This window comes from Mastigoproctus giganteus, chromosome 6 (genome assembly GCF_048544385.1).
Source record: "Mastigoproctus giganteus isolate SK-2022 chromosome 6, ASM4854438v1, whole genome shotgun sequence".
Classification (NCBI taxonomy): Eukaryota; Metazoa; Arthropoda; class Arachnida; order Uropygi; family Thelyphonidae; genus Mastigoproctus; species Mastigoproctus giganteus.
The window spans coordinates 138498342-138516148 of NC_143580.1; positions in this window are offsets into that span (position 1 = coordinate 138498342).

Consider the following 17807-nt stretch of genomic DNA (forward strand, 5'->3'; position numbering starts at 1 on the left):
TTCTACTTTCATTCTACCCAAAGACAGTTCTATACTGGATGGAAATGCATAATCTGGCTTTTCAATATTGTGATTTTATCTTCCATCAGTCCTGGATAAAAATATATAAATAAATTCATTCTGATTTTACGTTATACAATCCAAGTGCGTGTCTTTGTAACCCCAACTTTATCATACCGATGCAGAATCTCAGAGGTCCTCACATTTTCAACAGATAAGCCAGAGTCATCTGGCTTATCTGTACGTAGCTACAACCATTTATTTACGATCCATTTGTTCTTCAATGGCTGCGTCATTTCTTGCCCTTATTTGATATGGATTTAATAAGAAATATGAAATGTAGGATACATTCGGTAACAGGATAATGATTTTGCCGCTTGTCACTCTAGATAAATCTGAGTTCAAGTTCCGCTGATGATCGAAGGCATTTCTAAAGGCCTCTTCAAACGCGACTGTCGGTAGCCGACCTGAGGAGTAAGGAGTGGGATTTTCTCCGGTGTATAATTCCGGTTTTTTATCCCGCACAACATACAAATCGGCCTATGAACACACTTCTACAGACATAATACAAAATGGCCCAAGTTGATGATGCGCCTAAAATCAGCAATACAGTACAGCTAACTTAAAGTAGTTTTGAACGTCTTATCTTTACCACTTTCTTATGCATGTTTAAGCCTGCTTACAAATAACAGACTTCAGAATATATGATAGGCATAGACTGTAGAATGAAAAGTGGGTTTTTAAGTTTTATCGACTTTAGGTGTTTGCATTACTGCAATGTCTCTTTCTTGTTTTGTCTACCCCTAATAACATTCTGGCGCAATATGGTCTAAGTCACCAAAGCACCTTAAAACCCAATAACAACTAGCATCCCTTAATTCACCAGGTTTCTAGCTGCATAGAGTTGCCTATCCCAGCAGGTGAAGTTCCTAATATCCCTACAGACGACTTCATGGGTATTAAACAGTCACTAACACTTGTTCCTAGTATTTATCATTTTTCTGGTCTCTCTTTCTCTCTCTCCATCCAGACTGTAAATTCTTAGAAAAGGAGAAATTGTCAAATTAGTTTAAATTCCTTTAGATTCATATTGAAGATGCCGAAAGTAATGTTGTGCACAAAGCAGTGTTGTCAAACAGAACCCATTTAGATTTTTAATGCAACGGTCTTACAAAATCCATTTCTTCATATGCAGATTCTGGAAGTGCTGCCGAGGATCTCCGAAACTGGCACTTCATCAAAATGGGAGGATTACGCTCCGTGTTTCGAAGGGTGGTTAAGACAGAAAGTGATGGGTAATTATGCTTCCATTTTATCTTCGGTGGAACGCATAATTTGCATGAGAAACAGTTCGGTATAAATTTGCTGTCGCGCAGATTCTAAATAAAATTTTCCTCCACGTTAATGTCATGAATATAAAAACAGGTCTTGGAATGGTGGCCGATTATTATATCTGGAGAACAAAAAATTCTTGTTAAAACACGCTATGCCAGTGGGACAACATCTTTTCAATCTCTTTCGATTATTTTGGTCATTGTGGTTATACTAATGGAGATTAATTATTGCTTTATTTATTTGTTTTAACTTGCCATAAGATTCGAGAATGGCGTGTAAATTTACTGACACGAATCTCTTCCATTTGAGAATGAGCCACATTTAAACAGTTTCCAATCGGCAATATTCAACTGTTTATTATCCAAACTGAAATCAACAGTGGTGTGGTCGATTAACAAGAAGACGAATGTGACCCAAGTGCAGGGTTGCAAAGAGCTAAAAACGCGTAGTGGAATTCCAAAATAGACGCTTACATCCTAACTGAATATACGGGCTGACATCGTCTTGAATACTAAGTGCGGATAAACCCCACCATGTAGTGCTCTCACGCGCTAGCGTAGCGCGCAAAAACACTTAATTAAGCTTCCTCCCCCATACGACGACTTCTGAACGTTGTCATTTATTTGATACTTCACTTCTGCGCCGGCCCGATTACTGCCACCACCACCACCACAGGAGGGACGAAAGGCGCGTTGAATTCACCAAGAGGTAGGAACGCGTCCCCGATCTTCTCGCAGAGGTCAACGCTGGAGTGTTTAGTTATGGCGCCTGCCAGCTGTTGCGCCTTTACATTTGACTTACTCGCGGAAGAGCCGGTTGTTAAGTACGGCACGTGCTGCCGACATCTCCTTCGAACGTTCTTCTTCGTTGCCATGAACACAGCACGCGCTGTTAGCGCGGCATTTATGACTTAATGAAACGTCGGGTGTTAATAAGGAAATGTAAACTTTTCTCCACCAAAAAAAGAAAAAACTCACAAAGGCGTCGATAATTTCTACGTTATTTGCCTTTCAGTCAACGTCTTCGCACATTTCTCGCCCCCCCCATAAGATGGGGTTTTGCTTGTTTAAGAAACATCTAAGGATAGAAATTGTTGATTCGAGAAAGAATCAAAAAAATGTCAAGAGGGTTTTGTCCATGTTTTCGTACAGATCTTCGATAACAGTTAGATCAACCCCCCCTCCACATAAGGTGTCGCCATTTTTAAGAAAATTCGGTCTACAATTTTTTTAGAACGCACAAATTATTCATCGCTAAAATGCTGATAGTTTTTATTATTTTTTTTTTCATTAAACCGAGTTTGTGTTTTTAAACACAGCTAAGTGCTTTACCGATGTTAAAATGTTGCATTTATACCCGAGTAGGCGATTGGATATCATTTGGAAAGGACATTTATCTTGCGCGACTTCTTTCTTCTTTTAATATTTGAGATTTCGTGTCGCCTCGCTAAATGCATTTATCTTTGTTTCTTTCGCATTACAGAGAAGTGGGGGGAAGGGGGAGAGAAAAAAAGAGAGGGAGGGAGGAGAATTGTGTTACTTAAGGTTCATATCACCGCTTGCACGACGCTACTATTTATAGGAATCAAAGTGAAGTGGTTTAGTTGTGCACACGTAATAGCATTAAGACACTCCAATCGGAAGAAAATCGCATCGGAGAAATTCAGGTAGTACAATAAGACGGAAGCAAGCGAAGGAGATTAAATAAGAAACCTAATTTACCTTGTCCGTAGTTAATAAGTTTGGTGCGCAATTCTGCGATGGAAGAGTGGGTTCGTTATTAACGACGAGTGGCTAAACAAAGTCTCTGGAAGAGAAAATCAGTAACAAATGACCCCACGAACCTCTCTGACGCAATTCTGACGGAGGTTATTATGCAAATGGCAGCATAAACTAAAGAAATGGCGGGCCATTGTATTCTCACTCGAGGCTATCTAGATATATCCGCTGCACGAGATGCAGTCCTTTCAAATCGCGGAAAGACGCGAGACAAATTAATTAAATCTACAAAAGGTCTTCAAGACAGAGCATAACCTGGTCTGTATATCGTACACATTTCACGGGATGCATTGTTCACCCACTCTGGCCTTCTTGGAATCCCTTTTTTTCTAAAATTCATCACTGCTAACTTCTTTCGGAGGAAATTTTTCATCACCACCTGAACTCTGATTCCTGTGGACAGAAGACATCGGACAGCGACACTGAAACTCTTCAACATTGTAAAAGATCTGTAGGGATATGAATTTAATGGATGGACATTCGATAATCTTCCCTGTGGCACCGAATCTGATCAATATTTTGTGTCGATTTCGTCCAGCGCTTTCTAACAAATACTCACAGGGGCGTTTATCTAAATACTGAAGGAAAAATTCGCAGAACTGTTCAGTTAACTCTACTGAAAGAATTTCTAGGAGCTTGTTGATCAGGCCGCTTGGTTTACATTGGACAAACAACGTTTCCCTCGATCGCAATGATCCCGAATGTCACTTTGTTCTAGGACCAAGAAATCTTGAAACATCTTCCTTGAGCTGCCATCGGACAAAATTTCTATCTTATCGGTATGATATTATCCACGTTAACCCTTTTCTGTCTCTGTAACCTCGACAGTCGTTTGTCCATCTTTTTTGAAGATCTATGAAGATTCTATCAAAGGACACAATTTATGGTTACGTTTTTGAAAGGAAGGGAGGGTACAATAATTGATTCCGTTGCATCATCAGCTAGTAAGATCATCAACTGATACTTATCCTATCCCATCATGTATTAGTCCATACACTGAATTTCGATTCGAATACCAACGAACAACCCCTCCCAAATATCCTTAGCAGTCAGACTAACAGTTAACTCGGCCAGAGTGTGGCAAAGACACGAGCAGCTATTAGGATAGACGCCTAGCAGTAAAATGCACGATATGGTTGGGATGAGATTAAATTGCGAAAAATGTGCACATATCACTATTACTCTCAAGAAAAAGAAACGTGATTCAAATAAATAAAGCAATATGAATACCCTAATTTACAAGATAATTTCGTATCTCAATCTTGGAGTGTGATGCAACGTTCATCTTGAAGCATTCATCTTCAAAATCCACTTTGATGTTCTCCATAAATTAAGAGTTAATGAGGATATGAAACAATGTTTATCTTTGAAAACCGGTAAGTACGTTAAAAAGCACTTCATTCTCTTCCTTACCTGCGCATCTCTTGTCAGCGCAAGTCGTCTCAAATATCAAGATATTTCTCCAGTGGCTAAATAGAGTTGTAAAAAACCTGTTTACCATTTCCAGATCCAATTTATATCTACCCTTAGAGACAACGCTTTGCACTCATATCACACTCGCTAGTAATATTCACACGATTTCCAATTAGCAGCCTGCGTTACTGATGCGCCATCTGTGGAAAAAAATATTAGTCGGACACAAAACCAACAGTATACGGCGATAATGAACCTGCTCTTCGTATTTTAATGAAAAACTAAAGCGCTAAACAGCATGTTTCCCATGAATACGATGCAATCTTCGACGGGTGAATAACAGATCAGGAGGCGTCAGAATTAGGAAGAGAATATTCTTTTGATGTTGGATTCGGCAGCCGAGGCCCATATCTCTGAAGCATACAGTATTGTCGGGTATGGGTTTGATATGATGTATCTTTTTACCAGGTTTGGGTCGGTGGTGTGGAGTAGCTGTTTTTTGGCGACCCAGAGTAGTGAAGTCAGCCTCGACTGTATGAGGTTTATGTGTTCGTTGAAGGATAACTTGGAGTCGAAAACGACCCCCAGATCTTTGTGCGTTGGAACACTTGGAACTGAGGAGCCATTGAGCACAGGCTCCACGTTGTTGGGCTGCCCTTTAGTAAAAAAATTATTTGTGCCGATTTTAGGGGGTTAATTTGGAGGTTGTCCTGGTTTGCTGTTGATTTGCTGAGTGGTTTCGGCTGCCGAGTCGTATGGCGATATCCTAGTAAGGAGCTTGACATCGTCCGCATATGTGATCCAATTGCATTTGTTGGCCACAAACGGCACCATGATTTCCGTGAAGAGAACGCCAGACAGGTCCCCCCTTGAGGCACACCTGCAGTTATGTGACGCTGGAAGGTCTTTGTTCCAATCTTTAGCACAAGGGTCCTCTTGGATATGAGAGATTCTAAGAACCAGAGAACATCGCCGCGAAAATTGAAGTAGTTTTCTAAGGGTTGTAGGAGATCGGATATATAGATGGCATCAAATGCAGAATTGATGTCAAGATATATAACTCACAATTTTTTTTATGTACTTGATGAAGAAAATAAATTTTTCATTTGTAGACATGAAAGTATTTTCAATTTTTATTCTTCACCTTCGGTTAAGCTACACATGCTTGTAAGCGTTGAATGCAGAAACTGAGACAATATTTTGAAAATTTTATAGCAAAATACTAGAAAATTCTTTTCACTTGTGCATTACTCTTGATTTCGGTTCTGTTCGCAAAGGATCAAACCTACAGAACACTGCTGAGCACTACTAAAGTCAGTGGTCTTCGTCTTCATCTATAAGTTTTACCAATGCCACTCTGATGTAGAAGCTAAATGAGTCTTGTAGGTTCAGTAAGCAACATAGCACTACGCCAGTGTCTCGTCTGAGAACACAGAAAGCACTATGCTGGCTAAAAACTGCTACAAATAACAGCGTCCAGGAAGATCAGCTATAACTGAAGAATCGTAAACCCACAATGCTTCAATTATAGCTGATCTAATCTGAACCACCGACTAGATGGAAGACAACCACAGAGTCATCCATAACCAGTTCATTGTTTGTAAACTGGACAGCAACAGAAAGAGAGAGACAGATTAAAAATCCAGTGAATACATACTATCATTTCCATGAGTCCCTTCTGGATTGCACTCGTGTTAGGAAGATCAATTACTCGCTATTCAAAAATAAGGGACTTTCTTGTTTCTTTTCTTAGAACAGTTCCACTATCACTTTGTCAATATCCAACCTTTTCTCAGAATATATCAATAACGTTTAACAGAGTCTAATTTATTTAATAATATTACTTTTGGGAAGTTTTTCACCGAAATTGCATTATTAAATAAAAATGTCAACGCTGTACCTTTTGATGGGATCGCGTACATTTTCTTGTAGAATAACACATCTTGAATAAAATCGTGATACTGTTCGTTAGTATTAGACTTACAGGATGGTATTAAGTCGAGGGTGAACTATGATTTATGCCACAAGGTACCACTACTAAGATCGCAATACTTATCTTTATTAACCCAAACGAATAATAATTCTTGAAAAGCGTTAAATTGACAGAGTTTACCAAACATTAGGGTAAAGAATTATGACTAAGCAGCTTAAAATGGAGAAAGCTAATGCACAAATCATCCCACGCTACATTCCAAATTTGATGCGTCTTGTTCTAACCACGCGATTCTAGTGTCAGAAACCAGTTCTTTCAAGTTTCCTTAATGATGTGTCCTCTGTTCTGACATCCACTAGAAACAAAATCTAAAAACACTTCTGCTTCTAAATAAGTTTTAAAAATGCCGATTTCACCTCATCGCTAATTGCACGCACCCCCGGAATGAAGTTAATAATGATAATTAAGATCCCGCACAGCCGTCAGCTCTCGATGAAATAACCAAGATAAACCTGCGCGAGCCTCAACCGACTTTCGAATATCCGACTGTGGTAAACTGATGTTTTCAAGTCCTTAATTTGAATTAATGATTTACTGGAGAGACATAAATGTCGGCGAAATCTGGAGATTGTGCGCTGTAATTACCTACAAGTGGCCAGAACTATCGGACCAAATAATTATTACTATCGACAGGATTAAGAATGCACTTAAGAGAGCCAGAATGAAATGAAAAGCTCTCCAAGATCAAAAGAATAAAGATAACTTCGGAGGAAATAAATGATCATCGCAGTAATTAATTTTCCTGCCAAGATTCGACTGACTCCAATCATTATCCCAGACACCAGAGTTGCCTGCTTAGATATTGATTGCCTCCATACAAAACAGCAGCTTCCTAAGAAAATTAAGATCTGTGGAAGTTTTTCAAGAATTTCAACCAGAATTACTTAACCACTGCAAAGAAATACTCGCATGGTTTCTTTCTTCGTCATCTTCTTAAGAGCACGGGGAAAAAACCGATGCAAAAATCCACCAGAATAAATTAAAAGACGCTGAAGATGCTTCGACTCAATAATGCATTCTTAAATTTATCGCTTGAGATGTAAAACGAGGTATTAAAGGAATTGTGTAAGATGTAATTATTAAATGGTACTTAATATTGGATGGACTAATATGGAATCTTTAAACAATGTTTCGCCTTACAAATTAATCCAGAATTTTAAAGAGAAAAACTTCATATTTCATTAATTGTTAATTTTTGACTTAGTCTTCTTATGGACTCAGGGAATTGGCTCCCCCTTAGTACGTTGCCTTATAAATAGCCTACGCAACGAAACTTTCAGCTTAAAAATGACAGAATCGGTGATTTTAATCAAGTCACTCCTGAAAATGATTGGCTTTTACCATTTAAACGGTGATAGTAGGATTACTGAGTAAATAACCTGTCTGATGGCTATGGTAAATTGTAGGGGAAGGCAAGGGAGGATACTGTTCACTTCCAGTTTGTACTGTTTAATGAGTGTGATTAGTTAATCAAACTCATTAAACAGTACGAATTAATTAATTACGAATTAATTAATTAATTCGTAAATTAATCTTCATTTTTTTACGATATTTGATAGTTAACGCAACAAAAAAAGAAAAGAAACACCAACTGCGCAGAATTATTCATCCCCAAAAGGCATTTCGCGAATGTAGCAAAGTAATTCTGCACACTTATAAAAGAAACTCTTTGGAAAACTTGTAAAGCAGAGATGAATACATAACAAAAATTTCTGGATGCCATTTCAAACACACTGTGATTTTACAACTTCCTCTGTATTTATCTTACTTTGATCCACGTGATATTTCTCCTCAAAATAAACATCTCGTTAAAAGAGACGACTATTATTTCCTGCGAAGTTGTGGCAGCAATGGAAAAGGCAATCGGAGAACATTCAAAAAAGGACTTCAAAGAAACCTTTCTACAACTTTATAATTGATTGAAAAAGGTGATTAGTCAAAGCAATTATTTAAAAAACTGGTTATGTAATTATCTCTAAATACAGGTTAAATCAAAAGTACATTTGGGGCCTTACAACTACTTATTATCTTTACATAGAAGAAACATTGTATTGGCAGAAGATTAGTATAAACCTAAAGTTGTAGTGGAAGTAACAGATGCAATCAATTTGATACGATTTACAGTAGTAATTCGCGCTTCCAAACGGCAATGAGCCTCTTGCCAGACGAGCTGTAGCATGTCTGGTGTAACTGTGTCGATTGCTGCAGTGATCCTTCAAGTCGTTAACATCAGTTGGCAAGAGGGGCTTGTACGTCTGGTCCTTGACATAACCCAACAAAGAGAAGTCCAATGGTGTGAAGTCTGGTGAGTAAGCTGATCCCAGAATTGGACCTGCATGCCCTACCCATGAACCTCGAAAATAGAGATCCAACCGGCCACTGGCGATGAAGGTATATATTCAATCTGTAGAAGAATGGTGATCATAACCACTGTGTTGGCCACGAGGAAGACATACACAGCTGACTTGCGTCTTTGTTTCAGGGCTTTAGAAGAACGTGCGAAGTTAGATTTGCTTAAGGGCGATGTCCGACCTTAAACGGGATTGTGACGTAGGAAGGAAATTCGAACGGCGCGCGCAAAGAAAAAGAGGTGAATTGGAGAATAACCAAGAATTAAGCGGACAATTCTGCAATCTTTGAAATGATAATAAAAAAGAACACCCATGAATGTTTTGATTATGTAAATTAAACACGATATCGGGAAAACTACAGAATGCGCATTCGTAAATTAATTAGAAGTTCCTTCATCAATAAAGAGCGATTGGGATTCTTCAAACTTTCGATCATGACAACCAGTTACACACTAAAAGAGGCAGTTTATATCATATATAGTGAAACGGATTTCTAAATACAAGGCTCCATTCCCAAACATGTTTAAAGCAAAATCGCGCTAAAAGAAGCCATCCGAAATGAATTCAGTTCCAGAGAAGATAGAGAAGGATACAGAAATAAAAATTTAATTGTTTAAATTAAATGTTTATTCCTGTTATGTTAAAATTGTTACCCGTCAAAATTGCTATGATGTAATCATTATGACCACATCACAGTAATTTACCAGATTGGTTGAGAATGATCTTCCCTTAACGAACCTGAGCCGGGATGTATTCAAGACACCATTCTTACAGAGACGGTCCAGATTCGCACCTTTAACCACAAACTCAGTGATCTTCCCGACCACAGAAGTCAAAGTCCTTGACCCGTTAACATTTGCATCGTTTGGTACACTCACATGTAACCCTTCCCACGTCCTCTACAACGTATCTTGATACACGGAACCGATGACCGTTCTGTCCTTGAAGAAGAATGGACCATATACCTTTCTACAACTTGCAACAAAACGCGGGTTAAGTTTACAATTGTCTAGTACGTGTTACAAACACGTTATCACTTCCCCACATTCTCACTTTGCGTGTTCAACTTGCTTGTAACGTGGAACGCGCACTCGTTACTATGCACCAAACACTACCTTTGTCTTTCACCAAGTTAGTAAACATATCCACACAGAATGTTTGACACCCGATCTTCTCGGCAGTCGCAATGGCTTGTTCCATTGCCGGCTGGCAATAAAGTGCCTCGGCAATACTGAAAAGATAAAATTCAATATCTTTTTCGCAATTTGGTATTTATTACTGATTCCAGTTTGCTTTGTATTTATAACAACCAATGCTGTAATTGAATTTTACGTAACTTACTTGTATTCTTAGACCAACAGCTTAAAGCGATGTGCTGTAGGAACTGAGGTTTTGTTGCGTTTTATATATTTGTATAAATATATGTTTCTATACCCCTATACGTTGGAACTCAAATTGGTAGTTGTTGTAATATTTCAAAGGAGGATAACTGGTACTCCACTCCTCCAAAGCTCTCCGACTGCTCCAAATTTTAAATCCCACTCTTTCTCTTGTCTCAGAAGGTTCTAAGATTATGAGGTTTTCTTTTATTTTCCACAGGATGATTCGCCTTGAATTTTTTTGAGAGGTGTGTGAACTTCTCTTGAATAAAAAGGCGTATCCAGTATTCTAAACATAACTGAGTTTTATTTTCAATAACAAATTTAAACGTGGTATTACGACATTCTAAGTGAAATATACAAATATGTTTACCACTTTCCTTCTCAACACGTGTATACATAAATCACATCAATATTAAATCAGAACATAAATCCTACACTTTACTAAAGCTTCCTTCAAGTGAGTCCCGAACAATTACGTATATACATGGTATGTCCTTAATAATCATACATATATCTATATACACACATCCTCCTTTAGTCACATAAATGCTAAAATCTGAACATATATCCTACACCTTACTTATATTCCCCTTCCGTAAATTAAGAATTTCAAAAACCTTCGTTCTTACAATGCCTTTGAGTCATAGAAAGTTAATCCATTCTCTCTCATCTCTCTAACACTGTTCCTCCACTTTATTTCTTCATTCTTCAGTTAATTGTATACAACACTACCTAACTCAATACTACCTCTAGATGAGGTTAAGTCTGTCAGTGCTATTCGTATTTTAACTACCCAACGGAGTCAATACTTGGGGACTTACTTTTTCTTTTCTCCGCCTCCAATTGGTGATCCTCTGCTCTTGGTCTTTTCTATGCGGCTGCCTTTGCCTTGGCTTACCGAATCGCCAGGCGTTCATCTCTGTAGACGCTCTTAGATTCTTCGTTTAGGGAAGTCGAATAAACTATGATACACGGGTTCTCTCATTCAGACGAGGCTCCTGGTTCCGAAACATTCCTCTGGCCACCATTCAGACTGCCTTTTCTCCTTCTCAGAACTATCTTCACTTCTCCACACTTTCACCTCAAACCACCAGCACTCCTACATAACTTGTTTCACTAAACCCCACATTTCTCCGTCAAACCCCACTCCAAAATTTTTTTCCGTCACTCCCATCGCGCTTCTCCCTTTTTGTTCCACCTCTCCCTCCTTTTCTTGACCAATCATTTGCATTTCTCTTTGTCCACGAAGTGTCCTCTATGGCAAGACCATCCTTACCTAGAAGTACAACCGTTGGTTGAGGAGCGGCTACCCTAGGCAACTTTCCGTGACGATTACTTCTCTTTAACCTTTTGGTTCCACGTTTTTTCCAGAAGTGGCCCTCCATCAGTTTTGAAACGCATTTCAGGGTCGGTTTCTTTGTTCCAACCCGAAGCTTAAGATACTTGCCATTACCAGGATCACGGCTCTTTTCTTCCCTGAAGTACAGAAAATTTTCGGCAGGGGTGTCTTCCCTCGGCAGGAAGACATCTCATTTCTTTACTCTGCTCTCCCTTCATCTTCACAGTACTACGTATTTGCTTATCTCACTTACTTACTGCTTTTAAGAAACAATTCGGGGACGGTGTGTTTATTCTTTCCAAATTACATTCTGTGGAATGTGAAAGGGCACGCCAAATATTTTATCTGCTGATTCGCTACATCCTAACATGAATGCAAAATTTACTCTCTTTAATGCCATTCAGAAAACTGAAAAATATGTATACCAACCGGAGGCTGTGGTGACAAAATTTAGAGATATCTTTAAAGATAATTTCTGTAAGTGCTCGAGGGCCTCTTTTCATTCATTCATTTCGAAACGATAGTTAATTTATTGAGCGATTCGCCTCTGGAATTATTATTAATAAGGAATTTTAATTCATCATTAAACTGGTGGTGGTTTTCTATAACTGAAAATTCCTTCATTGAAAAAGAAACTCGCTGGATGTGAATTAAGTTATAGAGTGATCAATAGGAGGTTAATGATTAGAAATTAAACCATACATACCGTAGAAAAAACACTCTAGATTGGATGGAGAATTCATATGGAGTAAAAGACTTCTTGCTCAGAAAACAGCATATTAGCCAAGTCCTTAAAAAAGGAGGATCAAAGGCTGACACAAGTAATTATAGACCTGTTAGTTTAACTTCTGTTCCAGGTAAATTAATGGAGGCACTGGTTAAAGAAGCACTGCAGGATCATCTAGACAAGAATTCAGTTATAGCTCAGACGCAGCATGGTTTTGTTAAGGGCAGGTCTTGCCTGACCAATTTGATTGGATACTATGATGTAGTCACAAAAGAACTGGATGCAAGGAATAACTTTGATATTATATATTTGGATCTTAGAAAGGCTTTTGATACTGTTGCACATGGAAGACTGCTGCACAAATTGGAGCAGTGTGGCATTGGAGGCAAATTGCTGCTATGGATAAGGGGATGGTTGAGTGGCAGAAGACAGAGAGTGGTAATCAATGGACACTGCTCAACGTGGACTAATGTTATTAGTGGAGTTCCTCAAGGTTCAGTGTTGGGTCCGTTGTTGTTTTCGGTGTTTATGAATGATATTGATGATGGGATATCAAGTTTAATGTCCAAGTTTGCAGATGATACAAAGGTTGGCAGGGTCGTTAAGGACAATACTGACGCTATGCTGCTGCAACAGGATCTGGAAAGGTTGAACAGATGGGCTGAGAGGTGGCAAATGAGGTTTAACATCGACAAATGTAAAGTGCTGCATATGGGAAACAGTAACCCCAGAGCAACGTATCAACTCTGCTGTACTACACTGACAGTGGTGGAGAATGAAAAGGACCTGGGGGTAATTGTGCAGGCAGATATGAAGTTCTCTGAGCAGTGCAGACGAGCTGCAAGAGTAGCTCATGGTGTCTTGTCAATGATATACAGGAATTTTTCTAGCAGGGATAAGGAGGTGATTATTCCCTTGTATAAGGCAATGGTAAGGCCACATCTTGAGTACTGTATACAGGTCTGGAGGCCTCATTTCAAGAAGGATGTAGAGCTGCTGGAACGGGTACAGAGAAGGGCAACAAGATTAGTAAATGGAACAAAGGGTTGCTCTTACGAAGAAAGGCTTAAGTTTTGCCAATTACAGAGTTTGGAGACTAGGCACCGGCGAGATGATCTGATAGAGGTGTATAAGGCTTTGAATGGTTTGAGCATGCTCAATGCCAATGGGATTCTTCATCTTTCTCAGAATAATCACCTCAGAGGGCATAAATTCAAATTGAGGAAGGACGGATGTCGGATAGATGTGCGGAAATTTGCCTTTGGCCAGCGGGTGGTTGGTTGGTGGAACCGACTTCCATCACTTGTTGTTGAAGTTGATAGCCTAAACAAATTTAAAACTCAACTGGACAGGTATTTCGAACGAACGGAGGGGTGAAATGGGAGTGGGTTTTTTTTTTTTTTTTTGGCTGATGCTGAATAAGCTTGCTTTCTTGCATCATATGCCTCTGCTAATGCTAATGCTAGTATATTTTTTCTACAGAATTTGCACGGTTTTGGAGAGATTGGAGACAACTGTCTTTTTTATGGTAAATGGAAAAAGAGATCAAGTATCAGGGACTTAAGTATGCCCAAACTATTACTGGATTTCGGAGGTATCCGAATGTAACATCTGAAACGAACCATCATTGTCAAATGATGGTTCATTTCAGGTCTGGTTGGTTTCCTTGCTTTTCTGGACGAAAAACTCCAGGTCCCTGGAGAAAAATTCTTAATGTCCTCCCCTGAGACGGGCTAACCCAGTCACGGAGTGAAAAAAAAAAGGCCATGAAAGTTCCTCGCGTCATTCGACCCGTGCTTTTTTCGGCCGGTGTGAGGAGGACGATGATTATAATCACTGTGCTACACCCGAGAAGACTATCTAGGTGGCAGAATAAGGCGAACAACTCATTAGCCAGTTCTTATACAAATATTGCCGATGTATACAAAAGTAATCTTCTCTGAACTTTGGGGGAACTAAAAGAAATTTAGTTTGAATCGGAGTTCAGCAGTTGAGACAATGGCAAATATCAAGTACAGATTTAATTATACACTTTCCTGATACAATTATTTATTGGAAGGTGGTTAAACTGAGGCTGCAGTTCTATAAATAGCAGTTTCTTACACCCAGTGAACTCTATCTACCACCGTTCATCGGACACACAAACCGTGTTTCAAATGCCATCATAAATAAGCTTACAAAGAGCCCCTTCCGTAACGAGCTGGTTCTTGATAAAAATCTTCTCAAGGTGGCTGCAAATTCTCGTAACCTTCATCTACCCCACTATATTTAACTCCTTATATTCTGGTTTCAGTACTTCGTATGTGAATAAATCACTGGTCCGTACTGCCACGTTCTCTTTACAAAAAATAATAGCGCCTCTCTTGGGAGATCTATTGAGGTTTGTGGTAGGTTTTATCGAGATAAATATTGAATGTCTTAATCTCATTTTGTTTTTCATATCGCTTCGCAATTTCTTTCGTGAGTGGCGTGAGGTAACTTTATTTAAGTCTTTACGATGGCTTCTGGAATAGAATTTTATTTATGCTGCACTTATTTTCCATTGAGTGGAGAGTCCTCCAGTTAGTATTTTTAAGAGATCAATATTTCAATCCATTCCTTTTCGGATATGAGCCATAAAACTTAACTGAAGTTTATATATATAAGATACATCCAAGTTCGGCTGGATACCAACGTCTGTGCAATTCCCTACAAGCAGGAAACTTGTCATTTCAATGTTAATTTAATTAATTTTGATTTAACTGCAATGAAGAGCATGAATAAAGCATTCTTGTTGCGCAGAGATTCATAATATGAGAGTTCAACACTGTAACCAATTTATTTTCACAAAACACGAGGAACAAAAGATGTCCCAGAATTACCTTGCATGGATATTACAGCGGGACGTTGATGTGCTCGTTAAAAAAAAAGGAAAATTGACGTAGGATGTAATTTTAACAAAAGTTGTCCGAGATATGGTCTTCTGTGTTTCGTGTCAGCTCATTAACATCGCCATCTTAATAAGCAAAATGCGCATCGTAATGTAACGTGAACTCTGCCAAAGACTTTTCCGTGTTTCAATATCGACCAAATTTCAAGTCATCTGCATTAATTGCTAATTCACCAACTCTGAAGACCCACACAGTGGCAACTAACAAATGACTTTGAGATCTTCATTTTTACTGCCTCACTCAGCAGATTGTTGATGAGTTCAATTAACAGACTTTTTGCGCTAATTTGTTGGACTTTTTACCACCTCTTCATTAGCCAAACATCTGGTGAAGATTTTTGTCATTTTTATGGGAGATTACAAAAAAACCTCTCTTGGCTTGGCTAGAAAAAACTACAAACTACGTCGTTCTTAATGCTTAAAGTACATGCGCGCTAAAAACTGCGTTTTATTGGATGAAAAATCAATACGAAGGGAAGAGCTTCGCCCCTTAAAAGATACAAGGACGATTATGAAGAGCACTGTTACCGTAATTAGTCACTTTCTCCGCTGATCAAGGACGATAAACAGCGAAGTGGAACACGTACTGGGTACGTTTTGGTCAGCATCAAGATTCAGTCCTCCCAAGTACTGCAGCTCTTGTTTTAGTGACATCCGAAACATGCTTTTCTGTCTGAAAACGTGTCTCGCCTCTGAGCGCTTACCTAAACTCGGTGATGAATTGAATTTTCATCTGAGTGATTTACAGTTGTCTACGTTTAATGGAATAGCGATTCTGTTATAGTTGGTCTATTAAATAAAAACAGACCCGCGGATATAACAATGGTAGTCACGTCTCTGCGCTTTGGGGGTATTGCGAAACCAGGATCCTGAAAACAGAACCTAGAAAGGACATTAACATTCAGTGGAAGAAATAACAGCGGACATTGATGGATGAACTCCATCCCATTAAACTCTCATTCTTCTATAGAACTCGGTTTGCCTTTTTAGTTAAAAAGCCTTAGACTTCTTATGGTGTTGCATTTCCATAGAATATATAGAAAGTCTATAACGAAGGCAAGAATTTAAACGTCTCCTTAAAGAACGTTATGGATTGATGTTTAAAAGAATCGGAGCTGCTTGGAATATTACCTTCTTCAAGTTTCATTTGTAGCGCTCAACGTTGTGGGATGGGGGTCATTCTCTATCAAATTAATTATTCCCAGGAAATCAGCTCCAGTACATGAAAACATCCCAGAATTTCATCTAGCATATCTGTCACTTGCCCAACTTTTTGGACGCAGTAATCCAAAGATTTTATTTGAGTTTGGTTCGTTTCAATTTTTTTCCAGACCACGAGGAGTAAAAGTATCATTGAAATTATGTTTATAGTATAACCAATTTATATGTTTTGAAGGATGAAAAACTTGAGTTTCAGGGAGAAAAAAAAACACACGCAAAATTGTTTCGAGACTAAATAACTAACTCAACCAAACGAGAAGAAGCCCACAACAGTTTTACGCCATCAAGAGGAGATTTGAGTCCGTCCTTTACTGGCCAGTAAACTGCACTGCGCACACACACACACGCAAACGACTCATCCAGCAACTTAAATTTGATATCCCTCTATCAAATGTAAATTGAGGTTATCTAAAAATTTAATTTTTAACTCCCTAGCGCAGCAGGCTATCCAAGGGGGTGGATATTTTATTTCAATAAATGTAGTTATGGTAATAGCAAGAAGAAATAACAAATTTGCCATGGAATACAGCAATTTACAGAAAATTTCCTTGGCGCAAAATGAACATCGAAACGACTGCTGCTTAAAATACCTTCTCTGGCGTCGCAGTGAGTAACATTTCTACTTCTCTTCCCTCATGGAAAAGGTCCGGATTTGAACCCTTGTTAGTGGCTTAAGTAGAAAAAATACTTCCCAGTGTGGCAAGAACTATTTTCTCTTTTTCCCACCACTTTATATCGGTCAGTCTCGAACGAGAGTTAATGGCTTTCTCTCCCGCAAAACACTAAGTATATTCAATAAACTGACTCCTCGTAATCACTCTAAATTTTGCTAGCACTCATGGTTTGAAGAGGTTCACATTTCTATAGCAGGCTCATTATGAATCGCGATAAAGGGAACCGCATCGATCTCATTATGGTCTGCAATCTTGTAAAACAAAATAACGGGTTTTATCAGTTTTTACTTTTATTTGGTATATATTCTGGTTCCTAAAACTAAATTTTCAACAGCCTAACCTAACTGCGAAATTCGCATTTTTCAATAAACTCAATGAACTCGAAAGAATTTTGGACGTTTCAGTATTATTTGAAGCGAACTGTAATTTATTTCCTAAATGTGTGAATTTAATTCGGCTTCTCTCATAAGGATCAGCAAAATGAATTTTTCTGTTGTTTGTGCAACCGAAATATTGATGTAATGAGATAAACAACACAACACCCTCTCGGAGACGTGTCTTTGCCCGTACTGACACTAGCAGTAAACAAACATTTCATTTTATAGATCAAACGATTATCTTATTATTGAGTTCTTAAGACTCTTAAAACACTCGTTTGGAAATTC